General features: G+C 43.1%; 1 long non-coding RNA gene across 4 annotated transcripts in view; it reads right to left on the bottom strand.

The window, feature by feature from the left end:
- The window catches only part of LOC115031511 (uncharacterized), a 50,459-nt gene continuing 44,423 nt past the window's right edge, over positions 1-6,036 (bottom strand). For all 4 annotated transcript variants that reach the window (XR_015048680.1, XR_015048679.1, XR_015048682.1 and 1 more), the window contains one exon: positions 1-5,867. This is a non-coding gene — a long non-coding RNA (uncharacterized LOC115031511). The remainder of the gene's footprint in view (positions 5,868-6,036) is intronic.

Below are 6,036 nucleotides of genomic sequence, written 5' to 3'. Positions count from 1 at the left end.
TTCTTTTCTTTTTTCTTTTCTTTTCTTTTCTTTTCCTTTTCCTTTTCTTTTTAAATTTATTTTTTTATTAGATATTTTCTTTATTTACATTTCAAATGTTATCCCCTTTCCTAGTTTCCCCTCTGAAAATCCCCTATCTCCTCCCTCCTCCCCTGATCCTCAACCCACCCACTCCCATTCCTGGCCCTGGTATTCCCCTATAATGGGGCATAGAATCTTCACAGGATCTAGGGCCTCTCCTCCCATTGATAACTGACTAGGCCATCCTCTGTTACATATACAGTTAGAGCCCCAAGTCCCATCATGTATTTTCTATGATTGGTGGTTTAGTCCCAGGGAGCTCTGGGGGTACTGGTTAGTTCATATTGTTGTTCCTCCCATGGGGCTGCAAACCCCTTCAGCTCCTTGGGTACTTTCTCTAGCTCCTTCATTGGGGATCCTGTGGCAAGCACTTTTCAATCCCTCTATCAGATCCCTGGGTCTATTAAAATTAAGGTCACTTAGAGGCTGAACAGCCAAGAGGTGATACAGCCTCAATGCCCTTAAAAGAATGAGGACTGTTTTCAGGACTCAAAGAAACCTAGGGCCCATCACTTCTCTCACCAGCATTTCATATACAGAAGAAACCCATTCTCCTATACTGATCATGAGGCAGGGGTTCTGAGCTAATGACAGTATTTCTAGCATCTAACTATGCAGTACATTAGCCAGTGGTTCCAGTGGCCAACAAACAGGTAACACAAACATGATACACTTGCTGAGAAAGCTCCAGGCATCCCTAATAAATAGGATGGGAAAACCTCAAAGATGCCACAGTGAGCAACACACAACAAAAATATGCCAGAATTCACAGGGAAAACAATATGAAGATGTCAAAATGGCTTAACAAGAAACCTCTCCAGGAACATGGGGAATGACTGGCATTCTAGCCAAGAAGTGCAAGCCAGATAGCACAAGAGCTCCTAGGAATCAGAGGAGCAGTGGGAAGGAGAAGAAAGGCATTAGGAGCTTTCCATCCTCTCTCCAATGTGCAAAGTAGGAAGTGAAGATCTCAGAGATGCAGAACATTGCTAAGGACATCTAAGTTTCACTCCAACCCCTGGTCTAGCTGGAACAGGGGACCTAGGTTAGAAATTGAAGTTTGAAACTTCAAGTTCGAAGCGATGTGGTTCTGAGTAGGTTCTTCCTGGCTCAGTTCAATAATGACAGGACCAATGCTACCTCTCTTCTCAGTGTTGTGCAAAGACCCAGTGAACCAGCTAATGTGAAGAGATCTGTGTAGTAATTTTAAGGCTCCTTAAAGCTCCTTACTTCCTTAAGACTGTTCTACTTGTTCCCTGGCACAGGGGCACCTACTCAGACAGCTTTGGAGAATTTTTGTCACATTGTAGCTGGGTTAGAGTCTCAACCATACAAGAAAAAGAGGATAAATAAATGCAAAGTCCTCTTCCCACAAAGGCAGACCTTGAACAGAATACCTTTCTTGAACATACATGGTCTCTCAATCTGAACCCTGCATAACAGCCAGCTCCCATATGCTTATCTCCTACTTGTCTGTAAGAGAGAACAGTGCCATATCCTTCCACCTGGTAAGTCCTCACCAGCTACCTCTACTCAGTTAACCCCTTCTCTTCACTGCCACCCACCCAAAACCCACTCCTACTACCCACTTAATGTCCATCACCAATTATCATTCAGACTAGTGCTAGAGTGCTTCTTTGGAACTAAATTTGGTTGCACTTAGGACTTCAAGATCCCTCCTTTCTCTCTTTGCAGGTTGGGTTCATTTTCCTGACCCTGAGTTTCTAGCTAAACAAAACCTTCACAAATATTCAGGACAGGCCTAAGGAGCAAGATGAGTTGGAACCTCCAACAGGATCCTCATTCAAAACCTGTTTCATAGACAAGTAAACTGAGGACATGGGCATGAACACAAAACAACATAAATCCATTTTCCCTGACTTACTTTCCCATGCTATAACCTCCAAACACACACACCTTTATCCCTATGCAGATTTTGATACCTTCAGCCAGTGACAGATCCTGTATTTTGAGTAGTCCCACGTAGCAGTGTTGGGCAAGGAGGAGGGAATTACATATGGCTCACCTTAGTCACCTCTTCCCAGGTAAACAAGTTCTGAATCCTGAAGTTGAACACATGGAGCAGAAGCTCTTATGGCTTAGCACCAATGGCCTGCCTCAACCTCACAGAGCACACAATGTACACAAAGCGCCTAACTGCAGGTGATGTCTCCCAACCTGGTCCTGTCCATTCTCTGTAGAAACCATGGTCCCAGAAAAGACTACTATTCAAATTAGCCTCCTGCAGGTACATACTGTCAGTGACTTAGCAAAGATCTGGCTGAATGTTCCTTGTGCTGCAGGGATGAGAGGTGTGGTGATTAGACTGAGGCACAAAAGCAGCTGATGCCTGATGAGGGCTAAAGAAGAAAAAGGGCGGCTATACCAAATGACTGGTGACTCAGAGTCTGACCTCTCCTCCCACCAATTCTTAACCTAGTACATGCTTTTATGAGCTACCAAGAATGTGTAAGGATTTGTTTAACTTGAGAAAAGAAGAGTTGGTATCCATATCAATTCTAACCTTTTGGAAGATAGCCCAACTAACATGGGCTTGGCTATCTGTCATCTGGGCCTCTTCTTTCCACTCTCCTCACTGTGATTTTCTTTGTGTGGTTTTTTTTTTTTCCTTTTGGAGGGGGAGGTGTTTGAGACAGGGTCTTAATCTAAGCTAGCCTAGGCCAGCTTAGAACTCAACTCTCCTACTTTAGCCTCCTGAGTGCTAACACGACAGAAATTAGTCACCATATTTTCAATGAGTGATGCCTTCCTCTTCCTTCACACACAATGTTATCTGTGGCTACTGTGTATTTTATGCTGCTATATTATAGACAATTTTATACCCACAGTACAAGAAGAAATCTAGTCTCAGGGCTCTGTACCTCCAGCTTCTAGTATATCCACCAATATCTAGAAGATATTTTTCATTTCCATGGACACCAAATAATATCTGCCACACATCCCCCCAAAAAGGAATGTGGACAGTCTAACTGGGACATAGTTTGCTTATATTGTAGATTATATTGTTTCTTGGGGATGTTAATTCACAAAATGTCTAACTTTTAGCCCAAGGGTGAGGAGAAAACATGGCTTTGGAATTAGAGGTGCTGAAGCAAACCTCAACATCACTCATCAATTGTGTGAATTTGACTTAAGTCATTTAATAATTATACTTTCATAACAATCAAAGGGAAATAATCTGTGTCACCAATGGTGAGAGGGCAGTCTCCTTTTCCATGGATGGAATATGGGGACCAAGATATCTGATCCCATCTCCTTGCCTCGTTAGAGATTCATCTGGGCTCCATCCCACCTACAGCCTAGACATTTGGATATGTCTTCCCACATATCCAACCTCATGACTTGTTTCTTTTATCCAACCACAAAGAAACATGGCTCTATGAAGTTCCTTCCAACCTATTTCTATACTCTATTCACATAGGTATCATTCCACAGCATCAAATTCTGCAGACTATGAGGCTTCAAGAGTATTTTCTTGCTTATCAGCCTAAAAGCAGTTGGAAGGAACCAGCAAGGATCCAAACCAGTGTATACTTTTCTCATGGCCATTGATCAGATAAATTAAGGAAAACAAGAACCTCCCATAGATGGCAGGGTGACTAGGGCAGTATCTCTTACTTATCCTAAAGGCTGGCGATATGTTTAAAGAAATTACCTGTGAGAGTTCACGTCCTCCTCTAAAGCTGCAGTATTGGGGACATACCCAAGCCAGAGAATAGAGCCAAGATATCATTTGAACAATTCATAGCCCCAGTAAGAACAGGATTCAGTAGAACCCAGATGGTATGGCCCAATAAGGGCTCTGAGTAAGGTACTTTGTATTCTATGGCTATGCTGTCTCAGCTTTAGTACCACAACTGTCTTCTAGACCTTAGAGACTCAGAGGTCAAGGAAAAAGTGCCAGGCATGCCTATATCCTACTCAAGGCATGTTAACTGCCATGCCTACTTGGCTGGCAACACACAGTGCTGCCTGTCACACAACAGAAGCCAGGCTGAGGCTAGGAGCAAGGCAAAGCACATCTGGCTCTAGCACACCAGTGGGTATCATCTTGAACTAGGTTTATTCCTTTCTATCTCCCAGCTGCAGAGCTGATTGAACTCACCTCTTCATTTAAACATCAGTTCTTCTAACCCTCTGCTACCCCTCACACACTACTGAGGAAGTGACTGAACTTGTTCAGCTCCTTGAAGTAATAGAAAACTTATCAAAACTGACTTTTCTTGGCAAGGACCTCAAAGGCTTGCCTTAAAGGGAAAAACAAGACAATTAAACGTATGAGGTGAGATTCATTTGTCTTCCTTGGACAGTAGTGGGAGGGAGCAAGGAAGGAGAAACACATCTACATGGTGCCAGCAGAGTAGCTACATTAGATAGCTGGGATTGAGATCTCACAGGTACCTAGTAGAATTATCCAGGATAATTCCTTTTTCCTTAGACCCTAAATCTCTGGCTATTAGTTAGTTCCCACTGGCCCTATTGGCTAAGAACACTGCCAGCAATGATGGACAGGGACTTTTGAATGTCACAGCAAGTACCTGCTGCTTTCTGATTTGTTTACAATTCGGTTGTCTTCCTACTTCTGAGGGACATCATCACTTTAACTCAACATTGCTGTTATTGTAAGGCAGAGAAAAAGCATATGTAACTCTGTTGAGTACCTGGAGATAATTTGAAGACAATTGAAGACCTAAAGAAAAAACAATTCATTCAAAGAAAAATTCCAAGTAGGGAAAAATCCAGAATCTAGTTACTGCTCAGCCCAGTATAAGCTATATCCCAGGCTTAGCCTAAGCCCCCTTAAAGCTCAGTGTGTCCAGAGTAAGACAAATACCCACTCTAAAAGGAAAGAGCATGTTTGCACCCTGGGCAGCTCCCAGGACCTCAGGGATGGTATGGGAATTACACCCTGAATAAGCTCAGGTTAGCTGTCAGTAGCCAAGGAGCTACCCTGTCTACAGTGCTGCCCAGATATTTTCCAAACATCTCATGGCCTAGCTAGTTGAGCAGGCTGCCTTTATCTTAGCACTCTGCTAGTCACCCATTTACAGAAAAGCCAGGGGGAGGATGGAAAGAAAAAGATAATTGTTGGAGGTTTGGAATGGTAAGGTTTAAGGGAATAGATCCAGGGAACAGCCACACTCCACCTACCTTAGAGGCATGATCAGACATTTTCTTTGTTGCTTCTCCTTTCTAATCAGCAGCTTGATTTTAATCTACCCACAAGACCAGGCCCATGTTATATTAAACTATACTTGAGGTCAAGGAATCACACAAATTGGTGGCTCAACAGTACCTACAAGAAGGAAGACCATCTAACCTACTAGGCCCTACCACTGAACAACATGGGCTTTTATTTTCTAACCACCTTCCTTCCCAAGACAATTAGCCCTTTCTGCCTTGCTTAATTAGGATGAAGGCAAAGAAGACAAGAGAAGGCAAAGAATAAATATGGCTGCTGGATCAGTAGCTGAAAATATTTTCATTCATCCTAAAGAAAAAACAAATGGAAGAACAGGCAGGGGTAGATGAAAACAGAGAGAGCAAAAGGTCCAAAAGAATGAGGAAAGGTCAAAAGGTATCTTTGAGCAGAGCAAATTAAGCAGGAAACAGAGGAGACATTGGAAGCTGGGGTTTGATGTAGGGCATAACCACCTTTGGCCACATGGAGTGCTCCAAGTCTTTCCTTCTCTATACATGGCATCCTACTGGCCCTCATCCCACCTCAGCAACCTCATCCAGCATGACTTTTCATCTTTCAGCACCTGAAACAGGAAAAAGAAGAGTAAGTATGGCAGACCCAAGCCTGATACGGAAATACACACCTTCCAGCCCTTGAAGATAACTCATTTTCCACACTGTAGTTATGATAGAAGTACTCTTCTCTCACAGGGAAGGGTAGACATGTCTGCTAAGATCTACTTAGCTCAAGGC

This window comes from Mus caroli, unplaced genomic scaffold (assembly GCF_978045245.1).
Source record: "Mus caroli unplaced genomic scaffold, Mus_caroli_1 scaffold_1, whole genome shotgun sequence".
Lineage (NCBI taxonomy): Eukaryota > Metazoa > Chordata > Mammalia > Rodentia > Muridae > Mus > Mus caroli.
The sequence above is the reverse complement of the archived record's forward strand: the minus strand, read 5'-3'. Positions and strand labels throughout refer to the sequence as shown.